A 22,024-nucleotide genomic window follows, 5' to 3' on the forward strand; every position below is an offset into this window, starting at 1 on the left:
GAGTGTTTCCTGTTTACGGAAGTCTCACATAAAATGAAAGCGCTCTGTGCTGCGCTACTTTGCACAGCCTTCATCACTCATACTGAATACTTAATAAAGCATTTCACAGAAAAGCTTTACATTTCATATATGTTATAAAGTAAATGTTTAAAAACTGTGATTGGGACTATGGAAAAAGGGAGAGATGGTCTTTAAGACATTTAAAGCTTTTAAAAACATATATTTATCCTGAATAGAGCTGCATCTGCAGCTTACAACATTATGTGCTGCCCACTCATGAGAGCCTACAGTCTCTGTGGAGGATATAGACTGTTGCAAAAACAACCTTGAGACCATTTTACAAAGAGTTCTCTTCTCTGTTGCAAGAATCTTTTTGGTGGTGGGGGTCTGTTTGTTTGTTTGTTTGCTTGTGTGTGTGTGTGTGAGGTTCGTTGTTGTCGGTTTTAATTGTTTACATCTAAAAATCTCTTTCCTCTTTCTCCTGTGGGGTATGAAACAAAAAAGGTGGAATAGGAAAGGAAGAGTTGAGGGTAAATATTAACAGGCCCAGAAGCCACCACATTATTCTTCCATTCACATCTAGTCAAGTTTACAAACTCACTGATAGCAAGATTGCCTGTATATTTCTTTGACTAGGTACAATTTTGTAGACTTTCATTTGCGCAGTGATCCAACTGCTAGTGAAGAGGTCCACTGCAAGAATGTCTTGCTCTTGCAGAAGGTCCTTACAGGAGACTGGGTGCTATGCACACTCATGATTCATATCTAGACCCTTAATTAGCATCTTCTACCTTTGCCATGGCTCACAAAAGGACAGCTTATGCTGATGTTAATGCCCTGTTTCTTCTGGGATTAGCCTGGAACAGAGCACACTTGGTGTCGGAGTAGGACAGGCATGAAGAGGCAAAAGAGAACCTGTTTGCTGTCTAGCAGATCCATGCCTTTCCTGGTGATTGATGCCCCCTCCCGCAGCCTAGCAAAGCTTCCCAGGCAGTCCCTTCTTGCCCCTCTGCTGTTGCATGGGTCTGTCAGCAGCCCTGACAGCAGGTCCTTGGGGTAAATCCTTCTGCCTTCTACTGCTGGAGGAAGGAAATTACACAAACAGCATAAGGATGAGAAACAACTCGGTTTGCAGGGATTTCATTCAGAAAAGAAGCTGAGAAGCTTGCCTAAATGGGAGAGAGATTGTGAGTTAACGAACGTATCTCTTCTGTGATGCTGAGTGACATTTACCCATGAGCCTCACTATTAAAATTAGTAAAATTAAAATACTATTCTTATTCACAGCACTGTAGAATGAATTGGAAGTCTGTGGGGGGAAAAGCTAAATAACCTCATATAAAGTTAAGTGAAACCATATCTGAGAATTCAGTTGCATGGCAGAGAGAATTGATTCATAGCTGTAATTTAATCAGATGAGAAGAGTATGGTAAGCACATAACCTAAAAATGACATCCAAAGTTAAGCCAGTTGAGAAGGCATCAGAATAATCAATATAGCCAAATCAGTAAGGAATAAATCAATTCCCAGCCATGTGAATTAATCTTTACAACTTTGCAAATGCTAGTGTTTTAGAATTGTTGATTCAAAGGCTTTGTTCAAGGATAACAACCACTCTGCAATTACATAGAATCAGGTGTGGTTTTAGTCTACAATTGGTGGGTAATTGTTCTTAAGCTTCCAATTTATCTAAACAAAAAAGAGCAAAGGAGCAAGAGGAGGATGATCCAGCAAGTTACTGACCATCCTCACCCTCCTCTGACAAAGGACCAAGAATGTGTTTTATTTCAGGCAACGAAAGGATTCTGCTAAAATTGTTGATACTTTAACCTGTGAGAGAGTCTGTGTAGTAAGAAACTCACTTACAGCTGTTATTCAGAGCATCCTAGCATTCCTGTCGGTAAGATCACCCACAGTTTCAGTGGAATTACTCCTGGGTATGAAGTCACTTAGACTAAATGCTGAGAAAGTTGCTGAGTTTTATCCAGTATTTTCTAAACTGTAAGTTTGTAATGAACCCTTTCAAATTGGAATACTGTGGCCTCATAGCCTGTTAGTTAATTAGCTGATTTTTGGAGTCTATATTTGTGCAAGAAATCCATGACAAAAAAAGCATTAACAACTAACTCAACTCTTGTACCTGTATCATACTGACCAAGTTCCTAGCCTAATGCAAGAGGATCCCCAAAAGTTTAGAATTATCAACAGCAAGATAGCTTCATGTTGTTTATGACTGACAGGTGAAGACAACTTCACTCCTTGCGAAGTAGAAATACCTTGTAATTCATCACTGAAAAACAGCTGAAAACCTTATGTATGTTAAGATAAAGAAGCTCACATAGCCTGTGTAAATCAGATTTTTGCCAGAAATCATCAGGAGATGCAGAAATAACCTGGGAAAGTCAAGCTTTGAGGCTGCCCTGGTTGGCTTTATAAATAATGAGGCTTATAGGCGTGTGCAAAAAAGGTTGGACGTGAAACTAAACAGCATGCATAAAAAGCAAATAGTTGGCACTGGAATCTGGTATCCAAATTGCACATGAATTCCTGTTACACTTGAGTTAAGGGGAAGCTCTTAAATTGGACCTTCTGACAAATGGGTGCTGTGTATCCTGCTGCCTGTCTTTCTGAGCAATTTTTTGAAGGTGAGTTTGGCCCATGGCTTTCAGTGCTCTTAGCCTAATTTTTTGCAAAAAACAAAAATTATTTCTAAGTGATTCTCTTGTGATACCTGCAGGTGTTTTTACAATATTTGGAAGCTAGACAAGAAACAGCCAATAACGTAAAAAGGTTGCAATGCTGTGGTTTCCCCAACACGTTGTATATCTCCCTGGCAAAGCCAGTCTGTTTGCCATTATTTCAACTATTTAAATCATCTGAGCTCATTTCTATTTTGAACACAATTGAATGCCCCAAAGAAGATATTTCTGAAGAGCAAACTGGGTTGTTTAGTAACTTTGCTAGAATATAGGTGTTGTATGTGGTAGATGAGTGCAGCCTATCTAAGGAGTCAAGTGTTGCAGGGAATTGCCACTGTATAACAGCTGTACTATGTACAGAATTGGCCAAGTATCTCAGTAGTTTGATTCTTTAAAGTTAACCCCTTTGCAATGTGTAAAAGCACCTCATAAACTATAGCTACAGCAAATTAAAATCTGCTATGTTAACAAAGATGTGGGAGGGTAACTGAACTAACTCCTCCATAAGACATATTTCTTACTGTAGCCATCGATTATAATGTCGTAATTCAATTTGCTGTATCTCTGCCTCTGTGCTGGGCGGTCATTCCTCTCTCTGTCTCCGTCATGCAGAATACTTACATTTCTAGATTTTTTCCAGCTTTATAAGGTTGAGCAGCAGCCATTCAAGCTTTCAAATACCAGAAGTCAGAGCTTGTTTTTCAGCATACCAATGAACTTATTTCAAGGAATGAGGTTATTTGATGTAGGCAAGTAAACGTCAGAAAAATCAATTACCTTTTTTTGGTCAACTATGAGTCATTGTTTAGATGTGCTTGATCAAGGCAGAAGGGGCAACACTACTAATGTTAATTTGGACAGCTCAAAGCATTTTTCTATGCTTTTCACAGATACTAGTGAACCTAGAAAGCAGCTACGTTATGTTGGGGGGCACCCCCACTTCAGACAAACAAATTATTATGTTTGTAATTAGGTAATGTAGTCTACAAATATTTAGAATAGCTTCTTTTAAAGTTGCAAACTCACTGTTGCTTTAAGGATAAATTTGCTATATAATGTGCCATTATAGGTAGTGCACTGTTTTCCATAGGCACATGATTCCTCCTGTGTAAGCAATGCCATGGATGCAGCCAGCCAGGATATTTTTGTATTGGCTCACCAATCAGTCTGGGTCTGGCAGGTGCAACGCGATACAAATATGGTTAAGTGGTTTTCAGATCCAACTGAGGCCCAGAAGCAGGCTGTGTGTTTTCCCAACCAAGCCTGGCATTGCGCAGAGCTTGCTCAGGTGGGTCTGGGCTGTGTTCCCAGAACCAGGAGTGAGAGGAGCACGGTGGGGAGACAGTCAGCCTCTCCACAGAGCTTGCCCAGGTTCAACAGGGCTCGTTGGCCTCAGTTTGGTGCCAGCCTTCCTGGATGTGCACCAAGTCATGCTTTCGTGCCTCTGCAAATAAACCCTCCTGGAGAAGGGAGCGTAGCATAAAGGCTTCCGAGCTGGCTGAAGCCCAACTCAGTAGTACATGAATTTCCTGCCATTACTCTGTGTCCCAGTCCCTTATTCCCTTGGATAGTACAGCTGACTATACATTCAAGTAAGCAGAATATCTACAGGACAGTAACACTGACAATCCTTCTGTAAGGATATGAAATGTTAATAATATACAGGAAATAAATCCAGGCATAATAAAGACCGCTAAAAAGTCCTAGAATCAAGGAGGTTTGTGATGGCAGCGCACCATCTATGTGTGCTTTGAAGCCTTTGTAAGAGGACTGTAGGTTATAACAGAACTATTAATTTTTCTTTATCAAGGCAGAAAAGTGTACATCGGCAATGCTGGAAGACTGCTGGTTGATAATAGTATCATGAACAAGTCCCTGAGCCATCTCCTCTGACTGGGCATGCTTTGACCAAGATGCTAAACTAGATGGCTTCTTGAGGGTCCCTTAATCCAACATGATTTCATTGCCAAATCACAAAGTCTGATAGCAATGCCTCCATTCATACGTGACATTTATTCTATGTATTTCATATGCAGCATATTCTACTGATTACTTGCACCAACTGCTGTTCTCATATTTCAAAACAGGTGGCTGCTAGTTAGTGCAGTGGATGTTACCAGCCCTCTCCTTTTGTCAGATTCTGTCTTTTGCTCAGGGGCATCAATATTGCTGGTGTTTAGTTCACATGCAATTTATCTAATCAGGTTACACAACTTTCCTGATTTTCACCACTGGCAAGTTATGTTCTGTAATTCCGACTCAGGCTCATAGATGGCATGCAAAAATGTGGTGGGTTAGTTTGGCAAGGGACAAAGTTTCTCTCTTGGGAAGTGATTGAATGATGTTTTAAGTGGTCCCCAGCAAAGAAAGCAAAATACTGATTGGTCACAAGTTCTGTATGACAGCTGACAGCAAAAGTAGCTTGCCAGGGTAGAAATGATGTATTTTGATCAGTGATGACATGTTGAGTTGGAACATAAGGCAAATAGAATAACAACAGATTGATTGAGAGGGTGAGTGGAAATGTGAAATTTGTGAGAGAGGATGAGTGTTGTAAAGTGGCCTTGATCGCACGCCCGATATGTTTGATTGCTGTCTCTGTAGGCCTGGTGCCTTATCTTCAGGTAGTAAAAAAATACGCATAAAAGATACTCAGCTTTTTCTTCTAGCAGTCATGTTAGCACTGCAGTTGCAACACTAGCAAGTAAAGAACCAAAATGTTTGAAAATGGAAAACTTCCCGTAAGAAGTGCACTGAGGTGGGGGAGGGAAGTTTTCCTAAATCAGAGATTAAAAAAGAAAGAAACCTGAAGTCAGGGATTTGCTTTTTGCTTGTAAGCAATCCCATCTGGGCCAAAGCAATGCAATATACCAGTGTTCTCTATTGCTATGGAACACAGCTTTCCACGGGGGGGGCTTTTCCCTCTGTATCAAACTGTTCGCATGACGTCAGGTGTTTGAGCCAGGCTGCAGTTTAAGGGAATAATGACCATCGTGATGACACGATGGGGCAGAAGGCTCATGACCTCCCAAGATTAGGATGACTTTGATAACCTAGTGTGAGCATTATCAGAATTAGTCAGGCATTTCCCAAGCACATATTTGCTTTTAGGTAACAAACTTAATGGATCTATACATTTCCAGGTTTGACTTGCTCTTCAGAGGTTTCTTATGCTTTATGCTCAAGGTCAGGTCAAAACCTTGATGGGCCATGACAGATTGGCAGTGATGACAACTTTGATTTGAATGAATGGTTATAAGTGTGATGCCTTTGAATCCAAAGTCTTGCTGACTGCATAGTACGCGAGCAATGTCTTTATCTATTTATGGTATGCACACGGGACAAAATTAAGCAGCGGTAGTTTATCAGAGAAAGAAACTTGGGAACTTACTATATCCTTAAATGAGAGGTTTATATAGAAATGTCCCCTGCTGTTTTTTGATCCTGCCTTTCTTGCGGAGCTCGAAACAAAGCAGTAATGCTCCTTTAGTATACTCTTCCACTGATTTTTATTAGGCTGTTTCCCTAACAGCTTTCAATCTCTTGGCTATTTCCTTTTGACAGACCCTGTCAGAAGCTGTCATTGCAGAATGCGGTTCTCAATAGCATGCAATTAACATTGGGTTTTGCAAGTAGTGAATGAGGTCACATTTACCTGTCAAAATAGTGCCCTGTTTTAAAAGCCACCTGGGAGACATGAGGGGCCGGTGGCTCTGCAGCCCATCTGTCTCCTGTCAAGCACCACGTGCCTGATCATCACTGCAGAGGTGGCCCCACCTTGCACAGTGCTGGAGGGCATCAGGTCTTACATCCATACATGAAGTCTTCATAAAGCAGAGACCAGCCCAAACCACCAACGCTGGAGTTGAATTCGATCCACAGAAAAGGTCAAAGTATCAGAAGAAATTATCATGAATCTTGTTTACATGTTGAAAACCAAGGCACAGACAACTGCCCGTTCCCTGTCATCTGACAGGCAAGTCATAGTACGGAATTAAGAGACACGGTTTGGTGTTCCATCTTCACTGGGAATATAAGTGTTAAGATCTCATGTCTGTGTGTGTATCTGTGCCTAGATACATGCATATATCTCCCTATATAGACAAGGATGCTGTGGTATGTCCTTTAGGTTTCACAGGAAGGAATCCCTGCTGAAATGTCCTGGCTTTGGGTCAGGTTCCAAATGAGCCAGCAGAGAAACAGTGGTGTCAGCTAGGGAAAGCATTTCATACTTAACAAGTGCTTAACACATAACTTGGTATTAATCATGGTACAGCAAAATCTACCATGTGCTGTAGTGTACTGGATAGATCTCATAAAAAATTAATCTGCAGGCATTCTTAGGCTCTGCAGAAAGATAGCCCAAAACCCATGTTTCTCATGAGAAAATTATCTAGTTTGAGAATTTAAAAAAATATTACCCACTGCTGTTACCTAATTCCATGACGACTGTGAAACAAATGAAGACCAGGTATGAAGAAAGTAACTGTGAGCATCCAAAATGCAGTTTTCCATGGGAAATAATGGTACTGTGCAGAACGATCGGGGCAAAGGTACCTGCTGTGCTGCCACTACAAACCCCGTTTCCAGTGTGCTTAAGATGCAAATATGTGTTACGCTGGGTGGTACATGCTTCACAGTGATTTGTTATTTATCACATTTTGCATAGTACCTTTAATTATACCTTACCAAAAACATCAATTTACTATAAACTGAAGTATATTTCTTATTACAATTTTGCTGTTTTCATGACTCCTGAGTATAAATACAGTGAAATGTTTTTTAGGAGGTATTGAATACTATAAGAATGTCTTGGTTCTGCTTTTGAAAGCTGTCAATTAACAAGCATTCTAATTAAGAAAAGGGGAAAATAAAAAATGCAATTAAAACCGAGGCTCTCCATAAATTGTCTTTTTTGCTTTTCAAATAATATGTACCATTCTGTAATATAGCGGAACAATGTAAATGAAGCTCTAAAAAGACAGCATGCCAGAAACAGATTCCAAAACCTATCTAGAAAATTATAAACATGTAATTAAAATAAGAAACTGAGAAAATAACTATTTGTGGACTTAGTCATAAAACAACTATACACAATTTAATCAAAACAATCTGTGCTATTCTCCCTGTTTCATTGAATTTCATATTTTACTAATTCAATTACCTGATCAAGCTTACTGGTGTCCACTATAACCAGGTACCAAATTCAGCAAAGATAGACTAGGTATAGCTTGGCCAAACCAAGGAAAGTATTTGATACATTTTGTAAGAAACAGCGCTTTTTGACAGAGAATATTTTTAAGGTTTTATGGGATCTTTGAGCAGTACGAACTGACCTAGATCAAATTGGTGATGCTGGGTTTTTTACCAATCAAGATTGTGAGGAGGGAGTATTCCCAAATAATTAATTTTTTTAATTGTCACATGCAGAAGACAAAAAATGTTCTTATGAGCTCTCCATCAGTCCCAAGTTTTCTAGTAAAAGATATGCTTGAAGAAGACCAACTCCACAACGGAGGCTTAGTTTATAAGATATTTGAATTAGATAAGAAGCCTGGAACTCAGATAGTGCATCTCCTTAATGTGCTAATCATCAAGTCTTGTTTATTTTAGGATCTATATCCCTCAGGCCCTTTCCTTGTAGATGCCTCATTTTCAATAAACAGCAGTATGTTAGGAAGGCTTTATGGGTTGAACTCCCTCGGTTAATAAGGTGCCTGCGTAACAACTGCCTGTAACTCAGGCTTGTTGTCATTCAGATATGAACAGGACAACAAAAATTAACTTCTACTGCAAAGGGGTGATTTCCCCTGAGTACATAAAATGAGTAATTACCCTGGCAAAGAGATTTCTAACTCTGTTTCTTCATTAAAGAGTAAACCCAGCTCTTCCATGCCAAACAAAAAAAAGCCTTTGAAGAAGTTTGAGGGTGTCCCAATACAGATCAGAATAGATTTTATTTTTTATAAACTGAAATTTTTATAACTCGAGAGAGCTATTTCTGACCAGGTCCAGTCCGAATCAGTATTTTCTCCAGCTGTTCACTCTCTGCTTCCTTCTCTCCATGCAGTTTAACTTACATTGAGCTCGATCAGTCTCTCCCTACGTGATAAGTAACATGCCCATTTTCTCAGTTCATTGATACCCATGTCTGTGGGTGTACCCAGCTTGGATTTAGTTCTTTTGCTTTTATGGGCAGATAGATACATACACACACATATATATGTGTATGCATATGTAAATTTTGCACCATCTACTAAGCAGTTATGCAGCTTGGTGGGAGGGGCACATATGTGGTGAGTTCTAAAGCTGATTTAGGAGCAGGGAAATTGCTTCTGTGTCTTCAGAAGGCATTTAAAAGTCTACACCTACAGGAAAATAAAGCAATTCCATAGTCACAGAGAAGGAAATTAAAGGAGAGGGATATGATGAGATTATCCAGATTTAAAAAACAAAAACAAACAAAAAAAACCCACACAAAAAAGAAAAAAAAACCCTAACAAAAAAAACCCAAGAGAATATCATTGTTTTGCAGCAAGTGTAGGTACAAAGACCCAGATCAGCTAAGAGAGAGTAAGAAATTGAGAGCTGGGAACAAGGATACAGGTGAAGGAGTCAGCAGGCAGGAAAATCAGACACTTCTGAACTGAAGGTGGAAGCAAAGAAGGAAAGAAAATGAATACAAAGTGTTAAAGCTGCAGTTAAGACAACAAAACTGTGAGCGAGGATAAAAGCAGTCATGCAAGGGAATTTAAGAGATAATTATATATTGCAGGCCTGAGACAAAAGGGATTTTAATGGAGAAGCAAGAGAAGGGGGTAAAATGGGACTAAGAGAACAACGCACTGAATGATTCTCCTTTCTCTTCCTTTGATAGGACTCTGGGAAACCTTGTCCTCACCCATCTGTAGCGTTGCCATTGATGAAGGCTGTGCCTTGCCTAATAACACTTTATTCTTCCTCTGAGCATCAGATGTAATTTGGCCTTTAGTGTGTTTCTGGCTGGGTGTTTTCAGGAAATATATGGTTACAGATTAAAGGTAACTAGAAAAAGAGATTTTCCTCAATTCACCGTATCAAAACATCACAACAAGCACTTGGACAAATTCTGTTGTTTTATGGCTTGTGAGAGTCCACAGTCTGTTACTGCTGCAGAGGATATAAACTGGCAGGTTTTTTGCTTGTGTGGATTATTAGGTACTCTGTGAAAATCTCATTGCGTCCATAGTGAGGACAGCAAAGTAGGAGAGATGGAGCAAAGGCTTATGGATGTTAATGAATTGGGACGGGCTCCAGGGAAGCAGTGGGGAGGTACAGTAAAATCTGGAAATGTCAGAACTGAAAAGCAGAAGGAAAGGAGAAAGACCAAGACGTAGAATAATATTTCGGAAACATAACAGATACTGGTAAAAAGATGGCACAGCACAGACTTGAAGCTATGTGTAATTGTTTTAGGGGAGGGAAATGTAAAAGCACCAAAGAAGGTAATAAGCAATTACTGGGAATTTAATTCCATTCTGTGTTTCTTCTACACTTTGAAATGATAAAACACACAAGGCAAATCAGTGGAGGAGAAAGTCAATTACAGTAGCAAATCAATTAGGGTAAAGAGTCAAACCAATCAAAATTGCAAGGTAACTAATGAAGGACAATTAACAACAATAAGTGGATCCAGCACTGCTCAGATTCAGAAATGAAAGGAAGACACAGAAGTGACATCAGGCTTTAGAGGCTACAGAAAGCGATCTACTCAGAGGGAGAATATGCTGTGGGCCTGAACTCTTTGTATTCAGTGGGCTTTCATAACCAAATTCAGGATGTACCAGGGTGAGGGAAAATGACTTTATAAGCTTCTGGTTTTCTACTAACATATACTGAATATATACTGCTAGTGTAGTAGTGAGAGCTCAGTGCCCCGGTCTGTCTGTCACCAATCTGTGGGCTCTAGTTATGCCCCTAACCTCTCTGAGCCAGCTGTATTTAAAAAATTTAAGACTAGATGTCCACACTGGAAGTTACTTCTAAAGATAGGGAACATACATGATACATAACATAACTCTGTGCCTAAAATTCTGCATTACAAACACTCTTCAGGAAGGTGTCCATGTGCCATTGTCAGTCTTAAGTCATCTAATCATTCCTTGAGTAATATCTCAATGTAAGGTAGGGACAGCTTAGCTTAAATCTGCCTGTGATGATTCTTCTATAAACATTTTTACATTACAGATCCTTCTTAATATCTGTGAAGGACCAATGACCTTTTTGGTAGAGGTCAAAAAAAAAAAAAAAAAAAAAATGTTTGCTGTGGAAGAGCAGAGATTAGTAATCCAAACCATGCTCCTAATGGTGTTGACATCTTTTATAGATTTCTATTCAGTCTTGGCTAATAGTTGACATTCTTCCTTATACTGAAGCACACTTTATCCTAAATTGTCCCCACAGAGAACAGCACTGCTTGATATATTCAGAATTAGATTGGCTAGATGATCTTAATTCAAGAAAGTACTGAATTTGTCTGTGGTTCATCTATAATGCACTAAAAGGAAAATTCCCCAGCTAGACAAGTAAATTATTAACTCATAAGTTCTATGTGTTGTAATTTGTGTATAGTAATAACTTATCTTTGAGTAGGATTGAAAACGAGTATGGAGAATAGAGTCAGAAATAATTGGTTATTTCCAAACACAGGGACAAATAGTGAAGCTGGGCTCAACAGGAGAGGTCCGCCTTTTGCCTACCTGAAGTGTGCTCTGCCAGTCATGGACATGCTGAGGCTGTTCCTACTGGTGCAGCAGCTGCTAGGAAACAAATTTTGACGTTAATGCTTATGATAAGATAAATCCAGATGTCTTTCTGCCAGCAGATACAGTCAAAAATAGAGACAAGGTGATGGACACTGTAAAGGAAACATTTTTTTATTATTATTATGTTTAATTGAGTTTCCAGTGTTACAAACAGCTGTATTCTTGCTTCACAGAACTTTGAAGTCTGACACAAAACTGTTTCATTAGTTGGTCTGTCCCTACAACTGGTGTGGAAATACTCAGCAGCTTTTAAGTAGGAGCTAGTTATTTTTACCACTCATCCAATTTACTTCTCAGAAACCCTTGACTTTTTTGATTGAAGAATACCTGTTTTATCCGTAAGCCCCAAAACAAATCAGTTAAAGCTGTAATCAATAATTATACTCTATCTTTAGGCTTCTAAATCTGTACATCATGCCCATCGCAAGCACGTTCAGGTGGTTACTCTGCTGTAATAAGCCTCATAGCTCTGGTCTTTGCAGTTCCTTGTCATGCATATTGTTTTGGTCTCTCAGAAACGCTTTGCTCTTGTGAAGGGGATGCTGGTTTTTTTGGAGTGTTTTACCTGTCCAAAGCAGCCAGCAGTCCCATTTTTTTGTACAGAAATTGTGATGTCTTGATGTTGAGGTTCTTTTTCCTCATGGTCCTGCTGGACAGAGTCTGCTCTGGTGGATCAGGACTGTTCTTGATTACCTGTCTGCTTACTTAGCTAATTAAAATAACAAATCTTCACAGCTGTCTGCTTTGGATTCATCCTTATCACCATAAACTAATTAAAATAATGCAACTGGTTGCAAGTCATTAGATATCAACTATACTTTTCATACAATTATAAACCTTAAGGAAAAAAAAAAAAACAAACCACAAAATAAAACAAAAACCTAGTTCCTCTGCTCTTTCATCCTTAGCTAATTGCAACTGTTTTCTTAAGATGCCTACACGTTAACTTACGCTTTCATCTGTGGTTTTTTCTCCGATATGTTCTTGCAATTGTATTGTTGTAGCTTCCCACTGCATATTTTCTCCTGTCACTCATAAATTTTCTCAAGAGTGAACATCAAAATACTCAGGGTTTCTATTGGGTTTAGTTGGGCACCCTACAGAATGCGTGTTTGTCCGAAGATTTTAAGTCAACTGAGTGGACTGGGGAAATTTCAGATAGGCACTATTATTCAAGAAAGCATTTAAGTGCTGGCTTAATTTTGTTTCCCACTGGTACATTTGTTCATGTGTTTTAATAGGATCCTGAGTCAAGACTGGTTTGTATAAAAAATTACTTATGAAATGAAAGAGATGGAGTTTTCTTACTGGAAAGAGGAGTGATCCTCAAAATGGATATACTAAACTTAGTTTTATTCATTTTTTTTTTTGTATCCAAACTAATATACGTGTCGCCTAAAAGCCATGGGGATCCTAATGTAACTGATTAGGCAGGCATCTCTGTGCATTGATGCTCTGTTTATAAAACAGTAGGAATTCAGCACTACTCTCTATTAAAAAAAAAAATAATAAATAGAATCTCCCACTAATTTTACTGGGGATTTTTCCTATGCTGTAACTTAGTATTCTTCTCAGGGAATAATGCTTCTACACACTTTTGAAGCGAGTTTAATCATTTATTTACTGCAAGACCTTCATTTTTAATTAGGTCTTTCCTGTCTTTCTTTTCTTTCTTTTTCCCCAAGAGAAATTTTCGTTACACTGTTCTGTGCTGAACTCTACTTCTGTTTTGGAAGACCTACTTTTAAAGGGCTTTCTTACCCCTTCAGCACCTGACAGACATGTTTCCAATATAAACAATTAATACCTTTCTGTTTTCTTTATTCTGTTTTTGCCCATTCACTGTTTTCCGGTTCTAAAATGGTGTCGGGCCAAAAATGGACAGCAAACCTAAAAGAAATTCAGGTTCTAGTTTGTTCATCCCCAGTGTCTGCCTACAGAACTGAAACTGTTTTAAAATTGTTTTAAAAGCCTGAAGACAAAGAAGGCTGTGTGGTAACACCTCTGCATGGCAAAAGCAGTAAGAAGGGATCAGTTTGTTTACCTCGATAACATCCCTTGCTGCAGCTGCTGGCACATGATAATTGTATACAGAGTTACTCCGTAATGTTGTAAAATGCTTCTTCAAGGAAGACACCTTAACAGGTACCCCAGCTTCCTTCCGAACAAGGACCACCCTCTGACCTGAGGTCTGTGGTTTGTGGTTCAGCTCTTTGCTCTGTGCCGGTTCAATGGCATGCAGGGTGCTGGGACGGGAACTGTGCTTGCGAATGGCCGGTTCTACAGGCACCTGCCCGTTCTGTAGTATAAATACCTGCTTTACAGCCTGCGTTATGGCAGTTTGGCAGGTGGTTTCCCCTTTACAGGTGTAATTGCCTGTTCCTGATCACGTAAGCATCCTGCTATTTTGACACCCTTTGTGCACGTGCATTATCAGATTCCAACACTTTTAGCCAGACACTGTTGGAAACGCAAGACAAAATTAGATATTCTGCTTTTTCCCCTTCTGGTTATTAAATGTGCGATGAAAGAGCTGAAGTGAGTCATAAAGGATAAGGAATATGTTCTAAAGGAGCGGTTCCCAAACTTTCTTGCTTTGTTCTGTATTCTTAAAACTAGTCTCTCATTTTGTTCCACTTACGCCTTTAGCAGACTTGCGTTTCCATGCCCTCTACTGAAATAAATGCCAGCCAAAGCTTAAACGGTTCAATTTATAACATCCTTTTTAAACACTGCAGGTATGAAGACAATATATCAAAAGGCAACGCAATGAAGCAAGCATTATTATTAATGTTTTCCATGTTGCTTAAATTGTAAGAAACAATCCAAATGCTATAAATGACTTGCTCTCTGCACTATGCTGCTGAGCTACAGCAGTGGTTTGCCTTTTTAAGTTATTTAATTTGTTTGAGCTTCCTGCCCATTCTTCAGTACGATATTAGTGAGCGGACATCAAAGTTCACCTTGCTCTCTCTCAACAAAATTCAAATGAAGAGAAAAACTGCGATTTAAAGTAGCACCTGGGGAAATCAAAGCCTGGAACTAGCAGGAAGCGTGCGCTTGCTCCACAGTTGCTTTTTGTCAGTTGAGATATTGGTAAGCTTCAGTTAAAAGTCTGGTTTACTTATTTTCAGTGGTGAATAGGGCAGAGAAAGCCAGTCTTGAAGAGAAATGTGGAGCTTAACGGTTCAGTCACACACCAGGCTTAACTCATTCTTTCACCACAAAAAAGTTGCTAAGCTACACTTTGTTGGATTTGAACTTGAGTTCATCATCACCTGACAGTTCAATCAAAAGCTTTTTTTCCTTTGTTGTGAAGCCAGGTGGCAAAATACCTTCTGTGAGAATTGGACCCCCGATCCAGCTCTGATTTTTTTCACTGCCAGTACAGCATTCGTTGAATTCTGTGCCCAAATTCAGACAGTGCTTTTATTTGTTGGTACACATATGTATATATATGTGATACATCAATATCTATAGTTACGTTGGGATGAACCTTCAGTTTATTTTTAGAGACAGATTTAGTATGTGGCATATTTTCCCTATTTCCTTTGCGTTTTATAAATTACTCTGTCTTTAATGCTGTCCTTGTTTTGTCAGAAATATTAAAAGGTATAGCTTTCAGTTTGGTTTTCTTGCCTACTCAGTTCATTGAGATGTGCAAGAAAGTTATTAGGCTAGTCTTCATGGCCACAAGTCATTCTCAAAGCATTCTGCACATTCAAAACTGAAATCACCATGAAAAGCTTTACCTTCAAAAAAGATAAAGCAGAACTGCCAGAGACAAGTCAACACTTTTCCACATGAGAGCTATCTCACTCATGCTTGGAGAAGATTGTGATCACTTCCCATTTCACTGAACAAAACCGAAAACAAAAGTGAGCGTGTCACTTGTGGTTTAATTACATTTTCCACCTTTTCACCCTGATCTAGAATGACTTTCAGATTGATGGGCAATCTGGGGCAACCTGCTGTTTATGAAGGATGCTATAGAGAGGGAGCAAACTTAGTACTGGCACTGCCAGTCAAGTTTTTATCAGAAATTCATTGTGTTTCCCGAGCACTGTTCATGCTCTGTCACAGGAGGCACCTATCCACCTATGCCATTCATCAACTACCCCAGTAAACTAATGAATATTGCTTTTTCCCCCTCATCTTTGTACATCTTGATATGCCTTCAAAAATCAGAAAGTCTTCAATTGAAACACTACATACACAAGAGGCAGAGTATTAGTGGTATTGCTATTTCTGCATCATTATGATGAATAGTTACTTGGCTTCCCATGTCCCACATGGTTTTATTTGAGAAGCTACATTTTGATATCTCCTTCATGAATACTTTAAGCAATAATACAACAAATAATTTAAGGAATAGCAACTGTGTCTCAGGAGCTGACAAACATGGTGTCCTTTTGTGCAGATCTTCAAATTTGCAAGCTTTGGCAATTTCAACAATATCAAGCTTGCGTTTCAGGTTGTTTCAAAGAGCTTTTTAAAAATGCAGGTAAGAGCTGATTTTTACTTTTTGTTTCAATTTGCTTCTCAAAAGCAATCCTGTCTCTCTCTGTTTTGTTATTTATTTTTTTAAAGACCTTTACTCTGTATGAAGATGCTCCCAAATCAGGAAATGCTCCTTTAGGTAACAGCCCATGACAAATAATTCCCCAAGGCACTGATTTGCTTTCTTCACCACTACAACTAAATCCAGATGATAGACAGCTGGGAACATATATTCTTACAATTTCCTCCTGTCTCTTGTACCAAGAAGCTACAGACAACACCAGATCTCTTCAGCCTTCTCATGAAGGCTATGATTCACACAATCGCCTTTTTCATCAATAACCTTTCGTGGGTTCTTTTGTCGTTTTCTATCGAAGGTACTGCTGTCAGCTGAAAATTACAATTATGAACACAAATATGGAGTAGCTTTCATCCAGAGCATATATAAATCAATGCAGTCATTTGAACAGAAGACCTGAAGATGAAAAAGGTGTTTTAAATGTGTGGGAATTCCCTACCTTGAGCTGCAACTTCAAAATGAATCCAGAACCAGCCGAAGTACTTTCTTTACCTTTGTTTTTAATGTGAATGATCAACATTTCAATGAATAACTGCCTTGGAGAAGACATGGAATGCTCAAGTTTACTGGAATATTTTTAGTATTCTATGACTTCTGAAATACAGGTTTAAAATAATAGTGACTAAATCTAGTAAGTAAGTAAATAAGATTAAGTAAATCTCATAATCAATCTTGGATGAAAGTCACATCAAAATCAACAGGGTTTTTGCTTGATCCACTGCCATAACATCTGTATCCCTCTTAAATATTTTTTATATTGCTGCAAACACTTCTGACATCATTTATTGCCTCAGATTTGTGCTGGGGTGGGGGGGAAATATGCAGGGTTAAGAAAATTATAGCATCAGTGAAGCAATTGTTTATAATGGTTATGTTTAATGCTACAAAACCTTGCTAGTTAATGTAAGTTTGTATGCATGTATTGTAGTAAATGGCCACCTCAGATGGAAGGTTATATGTAGAGAGAAATAATTACATCATTAAAATGCTTCCTTTCTCTACACAATGCAAGGGACAGATTTCCTTGGGAAGCTGGGGGACATTCAGTCACTGAGAGCTATGGGGGTCTCAGAGTCCAAAGGTTCTCTCTCTGATGGCCCCAGAGCTCTTCTTGGGACCATCCCTTGGATGTCCCATCTGTTACAACAACTGTTAGGACTGGCAGTGCTTCAGATCGACACATGATTTCCCAAGCCCAATATTTGTTTAAGACTTGATAGGAGCAAGACTACCCACAGCATTGTCTTTTGCCACCCAGGATTTCAGCATGGTGGCATTTTAAATGCTTTATACCTAATTTCAGAAGAGAGATTGACAGTGTATTAAATTTTTTGATAAGCAGATATATTTCTCACAATGGGCAAAGAAGTTACCTCTAAGCCCTAATGTCTTTCTGTGGAGTTACTGCTGCTGGGAACTACATTGGTGGTATGACACAGTCATGTCCTACAGGCAATCACTAGGAAAAATGTGGGCCTTTCATATTTCAAGCATTTCTTTTTCATAACTTTTCTTACAGTGGGTTGGTTTAGGTTTGGGGTTTTTTGGGGGTTTTTTGTAAATAAGCTCTGTCTGTGCAGGAGATAAGGCATACATACATCCCTGTACAAAGTCTCATTGTCAGGATTTTGCAGTCAGATTGTGCTGCAACAGAAAAAAAACAAAAAAAAAAAAAAAAAAAAAAGAAGGGATGAGGTGAGATGGTTTGTGGGAGCAGTTTTAGCAAATCAATTTTACATACCGAAGCAAGGCGCCTAAGGCAGAAGACAATACCTTAGGTTCATATAGCATCCATGTAAAGGGAGAATCACAGCTGAGGGGGCAGCTCCACAGTAACGGAGTCAGTTGCGCAGTACATCTTCCCTGAGCTGTGTTACTGCGTGAACACGTTGTTGACACAAGAGAGATGACAGAAAGGGAACGGTGAGGGATATGTTGTGTCACATGTCCTTGGGTTTCTCTGAAAAAGAGGTTCAAGTGCTGCCTTCTACTGATTTTGTTGAAAGCTCATTCTGACAGATGCCAGCCCTAAAATCTTCTCTGTATGTCCCCAAAGGGTGAATCAATAGGCTGCTGAGACATAATTACTTACCTACTGTTCCTAAATTGTTAACAAATCATGCAATTGTTCGCTTCCACCAGACGCAAAAAAAAAGGGAATAGAAACCTTTTGGCTGAACCTAGTAACTCGCATTATAATGCCCAATTATGATTCACAATTGCATAAAATTTCATAGCAAAACATTTTCACAGCTCTAAAATCTCAGTATACTTTGTTAGTATGCTTTGTATACTAACACTGAATACTCCTGCTTGCTAAGGCAATTTCCATTTTTCCGCTCAATTTATATAAATATTTTTTATCTCTATTGCAAATGTATTCTTTGCTTTCTTTCACAATTCCACTGGTGCATTTGACATATAGGAGCATTCTCAATGTGAAAAACTTACAGCTCTAATCCTACTCTCCTAATGCACAGAATTTCACAAGTCGTTTTTGAAGGTGCTCGTGCAAGTCAATAGGCTGATTTGGCCCAGTTGGATTCTCTACCCTTGCAGATCCTGGCAATATATCTTCCTTTCTTTGTGGTGTGATCACAAAACTAATCTGCAATGGATCTGTGGGAAGTATTAAGTCTTTATACAAGGAGGGGGGAAAAAAGAAAAAAGCAAATGCTTTGTGGTTGTGCAACAGAAACTTTGGGTTGCCAGAGGTGAAATTATTCCACCTCCCTTTTCTCTCAGGGATCAAACCAAAAGGCATCAGACACCTCAAATTAATAAAATTAAGTTTTAGTAGACTAAACAAAACATAAATTTGGGTAAGATAACTAAAAAAGAGTAAGTAGAGAAAAACCAGATTCTGTTCTTTGTATATTAAATAAGTCTTAAAAATGAGCATGTTCTTTCCCCATCACATCATAGCCCATCAGATCCTTTCCTCTAGCCCTGTTCTGTAGCCAATCAACTTCCTAAGGTTTTGAATCACTTTGGGCAACTTTTACCATGAACAACAGTAAGCAATGTACTAGTTAAAAATACAAAAGAAATATTTACTGGCTAATATACCCAATGGGTAGGTAGTAGGTGGGCATTAATTTGCTCACCACTTCTGATGGTGACAGCTTCGCTTGTGGCCATGAAGTTGTCAGGCAAGCAACGGTCAGCCTCCATGGCTCCCTGCAAGGGCCGGGGGGATCTTCAGCATCAGTAAATTGCCATCCTTCAACTGTTTTTTCTATAGGACTTTATACTTTTTCACATCAGTGTTTTTCTGTCTTGAATTGCTTTCTGTCCCCATCTCAGCTATCTAATCTCTGGAGTTTTGCCTTTACCTGACCTTTCATGGCTCTTCCCTACATACTTTCTAACAGCTGGCTCCTCAGAAGTTTGAGCCAAGGTTATGCAAGTTGTGTGTTGTGTCACACACAGCTGAACCCCTGCAGGGGAGGTTAAGTTTTCTGGATGCCAAGAAAGCATCTTCCCATTGTTTCTCAGTGGTGGTTTGGCACGTTTCTGTCTTCCCTCGGTGCAATCCCATTCTGCATTGTCACTGCAAGTCACTTGGCTCATCCCTGCCTAGCTTTTCCCACTGTGTTCACGTGCTGCTCACAGGTGAGACAGTCTCTCCTCCCTCTAGAAGTCATTGATGGGCCCAGAGTGTCCGAGATAAACAGGCAGCCTTCCTCTCTACTGCCTAGCTGTACCTTTTCCTATATTAAAGCGAGACATGCAGTATGTGCCATTAACAGTGGAAAAAAAATGAATCAAACAGTTCTGCGATTTGCCAGAGGTAATAAGATTTTTGACTGAGCTGTCTGCAAATGGATCTTCAAGTTAGATATACGCTTTGGCTCCTTGATGTTGCACTGCCAGGCACCCCGGCAGCCATCCAGTAGGAGGTTGTATTACAGTTACATACAAAATGACTTCATCGTCAGGGGCTTTTTCATGGCTGTTGAGATCTTTGAGTAAATCAGTAGGGAGCAGAGACCCTGTTGGCAATTCTGATTCACAGGCTGTATGGCTGTAGGAAGGGGGAATGCTGAAATCTCCGCCAGCAAAAAAAAAGATGTATTGAGTTAAAAAAAAGGTATCTCAATGACCTTGCATAGAAAAGAATACATTTGACTTGCTAGCATCAAGAACAGGTGTACTTGAAAACAAGGTTTTCCCTGAGTGGAAATCACAGGCATGGACATTCTGGCAAAGAAAAGCTTAAGTCTTCACTGGCAAAAATGGATGCTGAAAGCATTGTCTTTTTTACACTGTAATAAGATACAGACAAAGATGCTGGAGCCAAGGCAGCATTTATTAACAAGAGGGCTTGGGGCTGACCAGGAGCATGCTGCTGGGAATGCATTCCACAGACAGCCACGCTTCTGATGATTTTCCAAAAGCTCATTTGAGAAATAAGGTAGAGGTGGTCAAAGCTCAGAAAAGGAATTTTTGGGCTTGGAGCTTTAGGTTTGGTAAAATAGATGAAGGGACAATAGGTATGACATTTACCTGGCCTTTAAAATAGATTAGTTATAGGAGTTTTAAATAAATAAATAAAGCATTAATATAAAGGTTCATCTTTTCAGTGAGTTTTCTAAGACTTGATTTCAAGGGAGAAGGATTTTGTAAGCTTGCTACTTGACATATTTGGCAGAAACCAATAAGAATAGATAAGCACTCTACATCTAGTCAGGGAAATATTAGTCACTTGGTTAATAATTAAGCCAGTTCATTTCATTTTAATCTCTTTTATTTTTCTGGGGTGTAGGGAAACAACTTTCAACTTTTGCTTTCTAAAGATGTGGCTCTGTGGCATTGTTTAATGAGCTTCGTTCATGTGTGTTGAAATTTTTTGGAGAGAAATCTAAGCATTCAAACATGTGTTTTCCCTGCCTCCAGGTTTTTCTGGTTATTTGATATTTTTCTTTAGTTTAAAGACTTTAGATAATAGAGCTGGCTGAGTACTATCAAACACAACAAATAAACAGAATTCATATAAAAATGCCATTATGTTGAGCCCCAAATGTTTCATTCATAATGTCCCTGGCTTGCCAAGCCCAGAGCAGAGTGCCAGGTGAAGAGCGCCTGGATTCCTGACGGGTCGTCCTAGGGGATATGGATGCAGGGAGCTGCCAGGGATTCAGACTTTGGTCAGTCTTCTGCTGCTGGAGCCCAAGAACCAGCATTTCCCCTTGCTTCTCAGTGAAATTGTCATCTTTGCTCTGGTCATGAAAGCTGACAGGAACATCAATATCACTAAGTGGCTGCAGGGCCTGGGGAATTTAGCACATGTTAGTTTTTGGTCTGATTTGACTGTAACTTAGAAGAGTAAAACAAAATCAGCCATGAATGGAAACCCTGCTTTCCAGCCAGCTCTTCTGTAGCCCTCACCTGGTGCTAATGAGGAAAAGAAAACTGGAGTCTCTTGTGCTGGAGGCATTTACACCCACTTCTATTTGATTTTCTAAAAGGCCAGTCTAAGTTTCATTACCATTAATGCATTTAAGACTTAATGCAAATATGTTTGTGACTGGTATCCACCAAAAAAAAATCCCACAGAAAAATGATAACCAGTAGATCCAACTCTATCACATTATTGTACAAACATCAACGTTGTGAAAATTACGTATTTCCTCTACTTTAGCTGAGTACAGGTTTTCAGGCTTTTCACGTGTCCAGGTTTTAACTGTCTAAACCCCGCCATCCAGCTCAGCAACTGGTTGTACAAACTAGCACAGGTATCACAGCGTTATTGGTCTTTTGCAGGTAATGTGGTGAGCGTTAGAGTCCTGCCTTTTCCAAGCAGAGTGAGGTGGGATTCCTTCCCGTAGGACAAGGAAAAGAACATATTCTTGTTTCAGTGCTGAACAGCTTATGCTCCTCCTGTCCCAAACAGGCATGAGTCTTTTATCTTGCATTTATATTCTTAATTTGCCCATAAT

This window comes from Falco biarmicus, chromosome 8 (genome assembly GCF_023638135.1).
Source record: "Falco biarmicus isolate bFalBia1 chromosome 8, bFalBia1.pri, whole genome shotgun sequence".
NCBI classification, from domain to species: domain Eukaryota; kingdom Metazoa; phylum Chordata; class Aves; order Falconiformes; family Falconidae; genus Falco; species Falco biarmicus.